This window comes from Wyeomyia smithii, chromosome 2, assembly GCF_029784165.1.
Source record: "Wyeomyia smithii strain HCP4-BCI-WySm-NY-G18 chromosome 2, ASM2978416v1, whole genome shotgun sequence".
NCBI lineage: Eukaryota > Metazoa > Arthropoda > Insecta > Diptera > Culicidae > Wyeomyia > Wyeomyia smithii.
In genome coordinates, this window is record NC_073695.1 from 50279022 (window position 1) to 50295436 (window position 16415).

Here is a 16415-nt window from a genome sequence, read left to right on the forward strand (position 1 = left end):
ACTATATGCCATTTCGTTCCTTGGAATGTCCTTTACCCAGTGATGTATAGCTCTGTACTGTAGGACCACTCCCAGGGAACCAGCAGGCGTTGAAAAAAGTGACAGTCAGTGTTGAGACAGTTTGCCTATCTATCCCTTAGTGATTACATTGAAGTGTTCGAAATTTGAACCATAGCCGAGTTCTGAATTTTTATTAATTTCATAAGCAAAACTATATAAATAGCATTTAATTGCAACAACAATAAAATAACCAACATGTTAAACCTTTAAGATCGAAGAGAAAATCCATTTTTCGTTGATTTTTTAGTGCAAGAAGTTACATCAGTTCGAAATTTGATACAGTACGATATATGTAAGCTCACTCTCCTCTTTAAGCCAGTTTTTTTTTTGTTTTGATTATGCAAGCACATTTTTGTTCAAAATGGCGTCGAAACAGAAAGCTTTCCGCAAGCTCATTGTACAATTCTAACTGAACTGCACAACAATTTTGGCAAAAAATTACGGTGTACCATTTTGAAGGTGAAAATTTTTCGGTTTCGACTGTGTAGAATTTCCTGCAATTCTCAGCAATAATCCGCCAAAACGGTAATGGAATACCGGCCGAAGTTGTGACAATAAAGGACATTTTCCTTCTTGTCTAAATCATGGTTCAAGTGTACCCCAAATTCTTATTAATACCACATACGCAACCAAACGAATCTGCCTCCGTGTCGCTTAATCAAAGATTCCTTTGGGATTTTAATTTCCTTGGGTGCAAAAAACGACAGGAAATCAACTGTGCAAACAGTTGATTGGTAGAATCAAGAGATGCATTAGAAAAATAAACATGAAGGCCGTCAACGCTCTTGTTCCCGGCATCATAAGAAAGCATCGTCGGAAAGCCGATTACGAACCTTTCTCAAATGTTCTTTGATTTTTTTTTTCGTTCTTAATAGATGACCCCGCCAGGAGTTTCGTAATTCGTCCGTCTTTCTAAAACTAAAGCCTTGGTGCTACATTCCTTTCTGTTTATTATGCACAGACTTCGCAGTTCGATGTACAGGACAATTGGGTCCTAAAATTTTACACGGTTTTCTGATTCTTCGGTATCAGTTGAAAGAGTGTAATTTTCTGAGCAAAACGTGTTTTTCAAAAAATGTTTCTCGTTGTCTTTTGCTGCTTGAAATATCTTAAATGACAGTTCGCTTATGTACGGTATATGGGCGAAATGTCATCTAAGACATTTTGAGCAGTTTTTTATTCTTCATTTAAAAATCGTAAGACAATGGTAAGCATTTTTGAAAGTCACATTTTGCTCAGAAAACGCATTTTTTTTTTCAAATAATACATAGAAACTGGTATAGCTTTAGAACTCAATTGTGTGGCTGACGCTACAATCCTATGAGAGATACCAAATATTTTAGAAAAATGTCTGCAACTGCTCGAAACCGATAAAATCTGTTCAAAATCTGAAAAAACGAGCCGTGATTCAAAAAAAATTCTCTCACGCGGACGAATATCTGCACACATTTTGAGTAAGTCTGCGCAAATATAAGAAGACTCTGACAAAAATTTTCAGAAACTATTGAGAATCTGCAAATATTCTTGAAACAATAGAAATCTGCACACGGACTCTAAAAGTCTTCGTTTTGCAGATATGTGTAAATTGATTAAAAAAATCAATGCGACCGGAAATAAAGGATTTCTCAAACTCAAACTCAATATCAATGTAACTTGGGTCGTGGCTGCGATTTCACATAAAAATCGTCTTTGCAGGTTTATTACGTAGGCATTTAAATGCTCTGAAACTGACTTATTTTGAGTCGTATTAAACTGATTATTTAGTAATCTATCAATTCCTTCCGGTTTGTCTTGTTTTTTTTTCCTAGGAAACCGCCGAATGGCACGTTCCAGTTAATCAATTAAAATTTTCACGCGGAATCCTACGCTCTAATCAATGCTGATACGAACTTCAAACAGGTTTGTACTGTTGCTCTTGCCACACAGTTTATATTTTGAAAATAACTCGCATCGTTTAATGACATAGCAAATATATTTGATAAAAAATGAGTGACGAGGCTTTGCTGCCGTTCGAGCAAACAGAGTTTTGAGCAAATATTTGCTATAGTGTAATAACAAATATAGCAAATTCTTGCGTCGTCTCATGCCTGCCTGATTCTCCCAGATGGTCTCAAGGTTCGAAGCTGGCCTAACAAGACAAACGTCGTGAGTTTCAGTCTCGGCTTGGGAAGGACTGTTAGTGTCAGTAAGGATCGTAGCGCTAGCCTCGCAAATGTCCTGTACACTAAACAGTTGGCTGCGAAGTCTGTGTATAAATAAAACCCAGAAGGTCGAGTTCCAAATCGGAATGTAGGACCAAGGCTTTGCTTTGCTAATGCCTGCCTAATAATCAGCTTTTTCCAGTTTCTAATGAAATGTAGCAAGAGCTGGAATTGGTGATTTGGAAGTATTCTAGAAATTGTTATTGTATTTTAATTGATATCTTACCTCTGCTAAGAATTTTTTTATCATTCCCGGATTCTGGGAAATGAGATTTTCAATTCCTGTTTCCCGGGAAATCAATTTCCTGGAATATATATAAACTCTACCTACGACGACTAGCTTGTTAAGCCAGCATCGGTCTCGAGACCAAATGAAAGGGCTCCCGACTTCGTACACCTTTCCTTATTTTTCGACGTTCTACTACCGGTCCAAAACTTTCCGACCGCTTTCCTTATTTAAAGTTTAGCGTGGCTTCGGTAGGAATTCAACTCCAACCAATGCTTTCACCTTAATTCTGGTGCCACGGGCAACCGTCAAGCAGAGTCGGCAATCTTCGTTTTTCTTCCAGCGGTCTCCTCTAAGCTTCTCTTCTTTAGTAACACCCGCGTCACGTTACGTAATCGGGATTCGTCTCCAATTTGTATTCTCCGAATATTTTCCTAGTCTTTTAACCTCTGTTTCAATACAATAGCGGATCTGTCTCCTTTGAGGTTTATCTCCAACTCATTGTATCTTCGTAGCACTCTTGTCACCTCTTTGAGTTTGCTGTGAAAAATAGTTTACTTGACAAACTAACGGATAAATTTCGTTAAGTGTACTTTATTTCCTTTGCTGATTGATTCCATAAGAGCAGGTAAGCGTGTGTTGTATTTTTTCAATAATTTTGTCGAAATTTAGTGTTTAAACAGTACTATTTAACTGTTTTGGATAGCTACTGCGTCCACGTACAGGTATTGTCGAATGATAGAAATGTTATTGAATTTCATTAAAAGTTGAGAAATGTTCAATTTGTCAAATGATGCCATTAGGCATCATTGGGTTGATTCGGGTTATTGATATCTACAGGGTGTTCAATAAGTTCGAACACAACTGTTCATCTTTGCGTAGGTACGCTCCATATGCATTCTGTGTACTGGTATTGGTGTTAGCTTTAGCCACACATATATGGGCTAATCGACGCGTATGGTGTCGAGTTGCTGTCGTTTGTTGTTTGTTTACCGCGCACGATGCAGGAGTAACGCAACGTCGTAGTTGTTTACAAGAAGTAATCGACACGGCAACATATTTCGGCAGTTGAAATCCCACGAGGTCACAATTCTTACGCGCCGTGAATACTAGAAGATCGAGTCCGACAAGGACCCTTTGAGAATTAGGCAGCCGCGTTCGGCGAGGACGCCAGCGCCTATCAAGATGAAAAGAAAGCGAGTTCTTCCAAAAAAGAACCGCTCGATCCGGAAGACTGCTGCTGACCTGGATGTGTCGATTGGGACTGCCAACACCATCATGACGATGGACCTGGGGTACAAGCCGTACAAGGAACGCAAGGTTGACGGGGTAACGGAAGCTACAGCAAATAAAAAGCTGGATAGAGCCAAACTGACACTTTCGCGGCACGCAGGTCAGCATTTCGTGCTTTCTTTTTTTTTTGAGAAAATTTTTGTATTGCAACAGCCGCACAGTGTCTAAAATGATCGGCTGTGGACGCCAATGTCGATAAGCATCTGCCCGTTCCACATAAACATCCCGCGGTTGCAGAGCGGCGATGGTTTGGTGGTCGTATCCAGGCGTGGGAAGCTCCCACTGGTGTTTATCTAAAAAAACGTGAAAAATTACACCGTAGTATAATATACGGTCGATGTTCTTGAGAAGGTTGTGGCGGGCCGCCAGAACTATTTCGTGAATGACCTAGGTACCCACTATGATTATTTTAAACTTATTAACATGATTTTTTCGTATTGATAAAACTGATTTGGCAACTTTTGATTGTCTTCAACGCAGTAAAAACAAATAAGAATGCATTCAGTTGAGATTTAAGATTTTTTTAAATTCATCTCATGTGTTTCTACCATTTAAAGTTTTTTTTTCAAGAATGAGATAAGTACCTACTTAAAAATTTGTACTTTTAATGTGTTCAGTACTAGTGTTGAATAAAGTTAAGTGAAGTGCAAAGCAGTTTGCTGTTGAACGAAAAACTTTGATCGGTTGTCAAATGAATACCGACGTTTTTGAAGTTCTTACTCTATCAGAAACCTAAAAAAACTAAGTGAAATCCTTTTCATGGAGCTGGAGTTACCACGGTTTAACCTAAGAAATTTACTAAGAATTCCGCAAAAAAATGATACCTTGATTCAGCAACATTATATACCTCAAATTAACTGTGTAACTTTTTCACCGAGAATTTCGATATTTCGTTTCGAAATGTCAGTTAGGTTGAAAAAGATTAACGAGAAAATGTAACAGCATTAATTTTTGTAATCGAGCACACCGTGGTGCCGAGAATTTCCGAGATTCGGCTGTAAATTCTAAGTGTTTACGCAACTATTTCAAGCAGCTAAAATTTTTCACTACATAAAAATTTTTATAATTATTTCCAGACAAATTTAGACAAAAGTACCTACATGATTATTAGGGTGGGACAAAAAATAAATGTTAGCTCCCATGCACTTTTCGTGATCCTTATTGGTCCCATAACAACTGTGTAACTTTTCAGATCGATTGGTGAAACGCCCGATTTGCGCCCGACTTTTAAAGTTTCCATACGACTTAATATGGGAAAATCCACTTTTCAATACTTATTCTCTAGAGATGTCAAGTTGGCTCTTAAATAAATATCAATACATGATATTTGTAGGAAATTTTCCTGGAAAAAACTTTTCTGAAGATCGTAAGGCGCTACGATGCTTGTAGAAACAGCTATTCACCCCAAACTGATTGAATGTCTGACGGACGGCTCACCATTGAAATTTTCCAGCAACACTGCTACAGCATGCTGCTATGGCAAACTTGCTTAAGTATGAGAAATAATTTCGCGTGGAATTGATTTTCAAAGTGTGATTTTTGCTCATAGTATCTTCAGGCCTCCAAGATAAATTTAAGCGATATCATTTCTCATCACATGGTTGAATTTGCAACAGCAGCATGCTGCAGCAGTATTGCTAGTAAAATTCAATGGTGAGCCGTTCGTCAGATATTCAATCAGTCTGGGGTGAATATCTTTTTTAACAAGCAAGGTAGCGCCTTGCGGTCTTCAGAAGAGTTTTTCCCAGGAAAATTTCCCATAAATATCATGTATTGATATTTTTTAGGAGCCAACTGGACATCTCTGTAGAAATAGTTTTGAAGAAGTAGTTTTTCCCATATAAAATCGTATGGAAGCTTTAGAAAATCGGGCGCAAATCGGGCGTTTCACCGATCGATCTGAAAAGTTACACAGTTGTTATAGGACCCATAAGGAACACGAAAAGTGCATGGGAGCGAAAAAATAACACCATCGCTTTTTTCCATATAACCGTGTCCCAGTCTGATGATTATATACGGAAGACCCTTCCGAATATGAAAATATTTTTATCGTGTGTGAATGGTGAAAAGGAAAGCACGCACTCCGTTCAAGTTGAGTCAGTGACGAACCGCCATAGTGAAAAAACCATTCGCTTTTGGCATGATTTAATTTTGGCAACATAGAAAATTTGGGTGTGTTGCCAAAATCGAACTGGCTCTGTAACATCAACAACAAATACCACGTTTGTCTGAAATAATTTATTTGTAATATAACAAAAAATTAATTGATTCCAATTATCGTTTACGTTATTCTCAAATCATCCCTGTAAATACTAGAAAACCACAATAAATTTATACAAAACAAATAAGTACCTACCAAAGTGGTTTCGCAAACCGCTTCGTTACATTCTGACCTTGAGGAAACGGCCCGCGAGAGTGTGACATTCGTCTGTTCAGATCGAGTTCAATACCCCACGACCGTCGCTGCCGAGCCGTCCGTCATCCGAGGTGGATTGCGTTAAATAATCGCAAGCTGCCACTCCAAAATCCATGCTGGCTTGCAATTTTTGGACCCCACGAATGTGTAGGCAGGCAGGTATGTGAATTTTCACACTTCCACCCCAGAGCCAGACCCGATCTCTGCCGCCTGTCTGCTTATTTATTTGAATTTCTTTGGCCGAGGTCTACTGCACTTTGTTGGTTGTTGAAGCGTTTAAACTAAGTCAAGGTGGTGAAGAAAATATCTTGCCTCTCGAGTGACTGCGGAGGGAAGCCGTCAACGTACACGGATAGGTTCAGCTCAGTTCAGTGTCGATAGATATTTTAGTGTTTGACTATAAACCTATAACGTAAAACGACCCAGTGCCGAGCACATCGCCGAAGGAAGAGCAGAGTTAAGACTGCTGCTGATGGTGCGAGGGTGCCGCAAATATTTCCCGTACTCTACGCAACTGCTGTGGCTCGAGCGCAGAGACTTTCCTTTTAAACCGGTAGATAAACACCGCTAAATGGCGTTGTTACCTTAACGTGTGCCAGGGGTATATCGATTACTTCATCGTATAAGGTCTTTGTGGCGGTACTGTAACTATGAATGAACGGCCGAACCAAAATCGCCGCACAATCGAATGATGTTTTGGTGTCAGCCGCTAAGAGAGTGGAAGATCAGTCCAGGCGCTGCCTTGATACATATTCCTTAACGGTTCAATCGGTCATACTTACAAGTTCATGTCGAATGACTTGACAAAATAACTTACTGTTCGCCTATTATTATTTCATTTGCGTAATTTAGTTATTGATCATATCGTTTTAAGTCTTTCCGTTTCTGTTTCCAAGCTCAACACGCTCTGGATATCACCAGAAATCAACAATTCATATAGCCAATAATAATCCACTGTAAACTCTTATCAACGTTACAGAAGCTTGACTCAACGAACCGAATTATCATTAGCTTCGATAAAGGTCTAAAGTCAAAAAACCCACGTTCTGAACAAAACAAAAACAAACGAATGCAAATTTCACAGTGTCATTAGGAAAAACCCGCCGCTTTATAACAAAACAAACCTAAATACCTAATAAAAAAAATTATGAAACCCTCTGTCAACTGTTACTGCCTGCCGCGATAAAGGAATCGTGATCCCTAACAACCCCGATAGCTGTAACTCGGTAACAGGCCAGCGGTCGATTTAAAATTAGCATTAGCTTGGTTTGCTTTTGTGTACTTCCTTCCAAGTCAAATAATCAGTCCGTCTTTGTTTGGATTGCGCAAGAATTCAGCAATACGATAAGAGCACTGGACGGCCGCGGTGGTCAGATTGGTTTGCAATTGATTTTCATCCAGGTGGAGGTGCAGCTGATTGCCATTGTCCATCCGAGCTCTGCGTGCTTGCTTGCTATCAGGCCGTAATCGGTGCATCGGGTGCACTTAAAGGCATTTTTCAGAGCAATCAGCTGTTGCACGGTATAATTAATCTTTCCGCTCTATCGATCTCTACCTCCGACAGAAGCGTTCACACGGCATAACGCGTGGGAGGGGGCTATACGAATCCAGCTATGGGCGTGTACTTTTGGCATATATTTTATTAGAAGTTTTATACAATCAATAACGGTAACATACAGTTTACTAAATATAATTAGTCGTTTGTTACGCTAAAAATGTCTTTCTCATTTTGCATTATTATATTACAATATGAATAATAACAATTGGTTTAAAACTAAATCTGGATAAGATTTATTCAGTGAATTACAAAAACATTTTATTTCAATTTTCTGGTAGTTTTAGCTCATAGCAAGCGGTTTCATCGAACCAGGTAGAAAAATATATAAGCTACAGATTTTGACTTATAGAAAAAAAGAATAAAAATTTTGGGTGTGGTAATAATATCTAAACAGTTGTTCTGTTTTGAGTTAATCCTCGCTTTTAGAAAATAACAGAGTTTTGCCACATTATTTTGCCTGCTCTTATGGAATCACTTAGCAATGAAAGTGTAGTAAACTTAGCGAAATTTATCCTAAAACAAACCCTTTTTCACTACGCTTCCATATTCCTCTCAACACTTAAATCACTGCTCAAATATTCATTTCACGATGCCCCATGTTCATCACACTGGTAATGGCTTCCGCGAAAGAACGTGATCGAATACAGTGCGTCTTGAACTGTCCTACAGATCAGACGTTTTTTCGGTTGCTTGTGGACTGGTCTTTGAATGCCTATAGCTTCAAAGTTTGTGTTTTGTCAGTGTGTCTTTTAAAGACTACCTGAAAGTTATTTCCCATCAGTCTTTCTCAAGACTACCTACTTTTGAATTTAACATTTGTTTTAACTTTTTTCGTATCACCTGAAATGGCTGGACGGAAAAAGAAACCTCGCATCGCTGCGGGGAGGAAAAGAGAGGCATCTCTTTCTGACACTTCGAGTGTCTGTAGTGACAATCCTTTAGATGTTTTGCCTAAGCAAGAAGCTGGTGAAATGGAAGTTATGAGTAATGAAACTATACAAAATGTCAATTCTTTAAAAAAGGAAAAAGTTCCACCTATTGTGGTAACTATTTCTTCTGAATTCAATATTTTCAAAAAGGAACTTTCAACGTTTGTTTCTGACGTTAAAGTTACCTATCAAATTGGTCGTAGAGGCGAATGCCGCTTATTAGCCGACTCTATAAAGGGTCGTAATCGTCTTATTCAGTATTTAACTGAAAAGATGTATAAATTTTTTACATATGACACGAAGAGCGCCAAGCCGTTCAAGGTCGTATTGAAAGGTCTCACCAACGATCAAACCGTTCATGAGATCAAACTTACTTTAACAGAATTACTTGGCATAGCCCCTACCCAAGTTATTCTAATGAAACAAAAATCACGAGGCGATAACAGTCAGAGAACTGGAATTTCCCTTGTTAATTATATAATTCATTTTAACCGCAATGAGGTTAACAACTTAAAATTTTTTGAAAAAGCACATGCTTTGTATAATGTGCGTGTAAAGTGGGAAATTTATAGGAAGTATGGCGGAGGTGATAAGCATATCACCCAATGCCGTACTTGCCAACGTTATGACCATGGTTCCAAATTCTGTAACATGGACCAAAAATGTCTTAATTGTGGAGACTCTTCTCACAAAAAGGACACATGTCCTGTGAAAGAGAGTAAAAATTTTCGCTGTGCGAATTGTAATGGCAACCATATGTCGAATTTTTTTCAATGCCCAGTCCGTTTAGCAATTGTTAAGGCAAGGCAAGGTAAACAAAATTCAATTTCTCAATTAAAACCAACTTCAAAACAAAATTCTCCAAGCGTAGCAGTGACGCATAATTTACCTACTCCTTTGCATACCCGTTTAACTTATGCACAGGTTACAGGTAGTTCGAACATTATACCGCCTAGTGTTGGTAGTTCGAAAATGACCGTTAATATGGGTGAGCAAAACACGCTAGAAAATAATTGTACACCTATTACTCCAGCTAATATTGTTGCCGAAAATATTTTTTCCAATGACAACTGCCTGGGGCCTATTACGGCAGGTAAACTTTCTTTTTTGCAACAGGCAATGTTCGATCTTATGAACGCCATGTTGCAGGCAAAATAAATGTTTGAAGCCATTCAAATAGGCACAAATTTTACTATTAAAATTGTTTCCAATTCAAAATTTAGCAATGATTTAAAAAAAAAAACAATTAAAATAATAAATTGGAATGCTCGCTCATTGAAGGCCAATGAGAATGAGCTTTTTAATTTTTTAACAGTAAATAATGTGCATATTGCAATTATTACTGAAACATTTTTGAAACCTAACATAAAATTAAAATATGATCCAAATTTCGTGGTTCATAGATATGATAGGATTCAGGGTTCCGGCGGTGGAATTGCAATTGTTATTCATCGCCGAGTCAAACATCGTGCTCTTCCCCATCTTGAGACGAAAGTAATTGAAACTTTGGGAATTGAAGTTCAAACTGAACTTGGGATTTTATTTATTGTCGCAGCATATTTACCATTTCAATGCACACGCGAGCACAAAAATTATTTTAAAGGTGATTTACAAAAACTCACCAGAAATCGTTCGAAATTTTTTTTAATCGGCGATTTTAACGCTAAACATCGTTCATGGAATAATTCTCAAAGTAATTCCAATGGCAAAATTTTATTCAATGATTGTTCTTCAGGATACTATTCTATTTTATCTCCGAATAGTCTTCTGTAAGAAACCCTTCAACAATTGATTTGGTGCTAACAGATCAAAGTCATGTATGTAGTGATTTGATCACACATGTTGACTTTGATTCTGACCATCTTCCAATAACTTTTTCTATATCACATGAATCAGTTTTAAACCCTATGAGCTCTGTTTTTTATTATAACAAGGCTAATTGGGAACGATACAAAACTCATATTGAGAGAAATTTCAATAATGAGCTTGATTTGCAAAACGAAGTGAATATTGATTCCGCTTTGGAAGCATTAAAATGTGCAATTGTTGATGCCAGCAATAATTCTGTTCCAAAGGCTCAAGTGAAATTTGATTCACCAATAATTGACGAAAATCTTCAACTTCTAATTCGTTTGAAAAATGTCCGCAGACGTCAATATCAACGTTCTCGTGACCCTGTTTTTAAAACTATTTATAAAGACTTACAGAAAGAGATTAAACATAGATTTTGAGACTAAAGTTGAAAAATTGAAACCATATTCAAAACCCTTTTGGAAGCTGTCAAAGATTCTTAAGAAACCATCAAAGCCTATTCCAGTTTTAAAAGATGGTGAACGTTTTCTTCTATCCAATGAACAAAAGGCTCAAAGACTTGCTCAGCAGTTTGAGAGTGTTCATAACTCAAATTTGAATTTTGTGAGTCCAATTGAAAATGAAGTCACACGTCAATTTGATTTAATTTCTTCCCAGAATTTTTTACCTGCAGAAATAATTGAAACTAACTTGAATGAGATTAAATCAATTATTAAAAATTTCAAAAATATGAAAGCACCTGGTGACGATGGAATCGTTAATATACTAATCAAACATCTCCCTGAGAGCACAATGGAATTTTTAGTGAAAATTTTCAATTGCTGCTTCAAAATTGCATATTTTCCCAAATTATGGAAAAATGCAAAAATTACTCCAATTTTAAAACCGTATAAGAACCCAGCTGAAGTTTCAAGTTATCGACCAATCAGTTTGCTTTCTTCAATAAGTAAACTGTTTGAGAGAATTATTCTTAACAGAATGATGTCACACATCAACGAAAATTCAATTTTTGCAAATTAACAGTTTGGATTTCGCCATGGGAATTCCACAACTCATCAATTGCTCAGAGTTACTAATATGATACGAGCAATTGCTACGATAAGCTCTCTTTATAGCCAATAAGTTAGCAATTAAGTTAGTTGTAAGTTTACTTCCCCTTTTCCGACAAGTAGGTTTAAATCCCTACGAATGATAAGTCATAATTGCGAAAGCAAACAAATCCTAACAATTAAAATTACATATTTCTAACAGTGTTGAGAAGCCACCATTTGTGATTGGACACACATACTCATTATTTACTAATATTTATCATAAATACTTTAGCTACTAACAAATCCCCCCCATTGAAAAAAAAAAACCTGATCGAATACCGTCGTAGTAGGTTACCTAGGTATCCGCTGTGGTGGATTACGTACAACATCGGTAGCCTAGGTAAACACTGCAATACTGCAGAATTCAACAGGACTTCTTTGCTGTACAAAAACAATGAGATTCGTTGAGTAAAGCGGGCAATATATGTAATTTTACGAGTATGCGAAAGATGAAAGAGAACAGAAGGAGTGACTTAGACTTAGAAATAAAGTTCCTCCTCCAGACGGGAGGCTTGGTGGTTAGAGCAAACAACTGGAATGGTATTGAAATCAAAGGGTGGTTTAAGTCGTATCAGAGGAGAATTCTCACGAGAAGGCATGCATACAGCGCGACGTTCTGTATCGTCTTTCGAGAAGAGAACAACTGTGACAAAGATATTGTCGAAAAAAAATTTGGAACTACATAACCTGTTAACTGTAGCGAGTTCATTACTGCTTGCTTATGCGCTATTTTGATTTTCTCATCAGTTCAATCGGGTATACCTACACGGTGACAAAAAAGTCGGGTCACACTTTTTTGGGGTCGCCTGTAGCCTACACGTCGCATCTCTCTGGTGCCATCTATATATCAAATGAAAGGGTTAACTTTGCTGCCCAAAGTGGCAGAGTTTCGTTTCTGTGCAGTTTGTTTACATTGAGTTGTGAGCCATGGCAGAGTTAAGAGCAGCTGTTATCGCTGAATATGTGAAATAGTACAAACCCGGACACATATTCAAACACCTAAAACCGCTCGGAATCAACCGGAAATTCGTGTACCGGACCATAAATCGGTACCTAGAGACCGGAGGCACCGAGGACAAGGCACGATCTGGACGACCAAGGTCTGTGAGAACTCCAAGGCTGAAAAAGATTATACGAGACCGGACTCGTCGGAATCCCGCCCAATCTGCACAGAAGCTGGCCAGGAACCTTGAAATGAACCGAGAATCAATCCGCCTGCTTCTGCGCAAGGATTTAAAACTTATACCTACAAAAAATATGTGGTTCATGGGGTTACCAAAGCTACAAAGGACCTCTTGTACCAACGGTCGCGGGAGTTGCTCGGTTGGCGCGCAGATGACGAGATTATTTTTTCGGACGAGAAGCTGTTCGTTTTGGAGCAAACAGTCAATCGCCAAAATGTTCGAGTTTGGAGTGTGAGCCTCCAGAAAGCTCCTGCGGACAGGCTGAACGTTTCCCGGTTCCAAAATAAGACGTCAGTGATGGTTTGGGGAGCCATTTGCAAGAGAGGTAAACTGCCTCTCACTTTTATCGATAAAGGGGTCATAATCAACGAGCGTACTACCTGAACACGGTTTTGAATAAAAATGTTCTGCCTCAAGCTGAACTATTGTTCGAAGACGATTACTACTGCTGCCAGCAAGATGGCGCCCCATCCGACACCGCAAAGGTTGTTCAGGCGTGTTGTGAGGAAAACTTTCATTTCATTTCGAAGAATGAATGGCCTCCGTCGTCTCTGGATCTGAATCCACTGGATTATTTCGTGTGGGGATACATGATGTCAACGCTGAACGACTATAAAATAACAATTTTGGAGCAATTCAAGCGAGTTATCACGAAAATCTGGAACGAGATGCCGATGGAGCACGTGCGCGCCGCTTTCCGAGACGTCTGAAGCTGGTAAAGTATCTATATGAGTTACTGAATAAATACTGAATATTCTTTGAAATATTGAGATTTTCCTGTGTGACCGGACTTTTTTGTCACCCTGTATATTATCGTTTTCCGATTCAAGTGAACACAAAGCACCTCATTAGTTGGAACATCGCGATAATCGTAAAGTTGTAAAAGCAAAACAAAGCAAAGCCTTGGTGCTACATTGCGATTTGGAACTTGACTTTCTGTTCGTTATACACAGACTTCGCAGCCAACTGTTAAGTATACAGGATAATTGCGATACTCGAACCTACGACTACAGGCTTGTTAGGCCAGCGTCGTACCTCGACACCAGCTGGGAGGGTAAAATTGTAGCATAACTAAAATCTCAGATAGAAAAAAAAAACCTGCAATCGGTAAAATAACTGAAAACCTTAAAAACCGTGGATACTAGATTTACATAGTTGTCTGTGATAACGTTTGCATTAAAAAAATGGACATAAATTGCTATTTTTTCATAAGTTTACCTTCACACCCACTGACGAAACTACTCATGCAGCATCAATCATAGAAACCCATAGTTAGCAGAAAAAAGTTTACAGCTCTATCAGCCGTTCGTCCATCCCTGATCAGTCGACCTCTAACAGTGATGGCGAAAACAATGTAGCTACTCCGTTCGGAAGTGTGCGCATTCAAAAAACGGTACCCCGCCGCGTCGAAAACGGGAAACGGATACGCCCGTTCTGGCATCTACAACATCTCGGCACTATTAAACAACAATCAGAGCATCGAAAAAAGTCCGGTTCGGAACGGCCGACGACCCTGAGCGACAAAAGGCTCCAAAAATATGCTGAAGAGGAAGACCGAGGGAAAAGTGGTTACATCGCCGCGTGTGCTTGGCTTGGAGGTCAGTGCAACCGGCCAAACATTGAAAAAGTAGCTGGCGAACATGGACAAAAGGCCTAGACTCGAAAAGATGCACCTTTTTCGAGTACAGACCTTATATGTCGGTAAGCGACAATCTCGTGCACTGATCGGCAGCGGTAGACTAAGATGGCCAAGTTAATTTTCCTGGCAAATCGCGGTGATGATGGACGACAAGACTTATCTCACCCTGGATAGCAACGACTGGCAGGGCACTTCATATTTTACTTTCCCCACGAAAGAAGTGAGCTCCAAGGGTAATTTTATTTCACACACCAAGTTCCCCAAGAAGGTGCTGCTGTGGTTGACAATCATCGAGAAGGGTATTTCAAAGCCGTTTTCCTTTCGCTCCGGACTGACCGTGAACGAGAAAATTTGTAGTAGGTAGTGCCTACCCAAGTCGGCAAACACGCCCAACATTCCCCAGCTACGTCCCATAGTTTCTGCAGATTTTTGTCAGAGTCTCCTTATAAAGGGTGATTTTTTAAGAATTTGGTTTTTCTTTAAAAAAACGCATTATAATTACAAAACTGTATAAAATCTTTATTTGAGCCGATATATTGGTTTATGCCATTTACTTTCTAAAGATAATTCATTCAAATGTTGGCCACGGCTACGTTTTAAATGGTCCATACGAAATGTCCAGTTTTGGGTCACTTTTTCGAGCATTTCGGCTGGTATCTCGCGAATAACGCGTGTAATGTTGTCTTCCAAGGCTGGAATTGTTGTTCGCTTATCCGCATAGACGAGAGACTTAACGTAGCCCCACAAAAATAGTCTAGCGGTGTTAAATCGCATGATCTAGGCGGCCAATTCACCGGTCCATTTCGTGAGATGAATTGCTCACCGAACTCATTCCGCAATATGTCCATTGATTCGCGCGATGTGTGGCACGTTGCTCCGTCTTGCTGAAACCACATGTCAACAAGACCCAGCTCTTCCGATTCCGGCAAAAAAAAAAATCAGAAATCATCGCGCTACAGCGAGCGCCATTGACTGTAACGTTGCGATTTTGATCATCTTTGAAGAAGTACGGACCAATGATGCCTCCAGTAAACCGCACCAAACCGTGCATTTTTCTGGGTGCATTGGTGATTCTAGTATTGCCTCTGGTTTCTCTTCGATCCAGATGCTGCAATTTTGTTTATTAACATACCCATTTAACCAGAAATGAGCTTCGTCACTGAACACAATTTTTCGCGAAAAATATTTTTTACATAGGACGAATTTTGGGATAATAAAATTCGATTATTCGTAAGCGTTGTTCAGGTGTAAGTCTGTTCATGGTGAAATGGCGAACCTAACTGAGTACATTAGACTTTGACAGCTGTCAGAATTCCCGCGTGAACTGTCAAATCTGGATACACGAAAAACCAAATAGCAAAAATTTGTGCAGATTTTTTCAAAATGTGTGCAGATTTTTGAAGACTTTTGCCTGCGCGGGCGAATTTTTTCGAATCACGGCTAGATTTTTTTCAGATTTCAAGCAGATTTTTCCAGTTTTTTGAGCAGTTGCAGACATTTTCCAAAAACATTTGGCATTTCTGGTCAGCACTTGCGGTTTAGAAAGAATGAGTGATAAATGTTCCAGTGGTCACCAAGAACAAGGGGATGGCAGCCCTATTGAAAAATAAAGCCCCGAGACAGACGCCCAGCAAAAGTTTTATATACTTATCACTTTAGTCGGGAAGACTCTTCACTCATTCAACATAGAAAGAGATAGCATGTTGCCATCAAGTTCATTAAGCAGACAGTATGAGCAGTAGGGAGTGCGAAAAATAAGCGGACTGGAAATATGATACAGATTTGGAAAAATACACCGCATCCCGACGGGACTTGAACCCGCAATCTCCCTGTCTCCGGCATGGTGTTCTGACCAATTAAACTACGGGAGACGGTGGTACTGTTCCACAATCTATATCGTATCACATTCCACTGCCGACTTATTCAATTGCTCATCCCTAACTACACACACTGCTGTGCAAGCGTTACCCGATCAGAAAGACAAAACAAAAATGTAACAGTAGCGT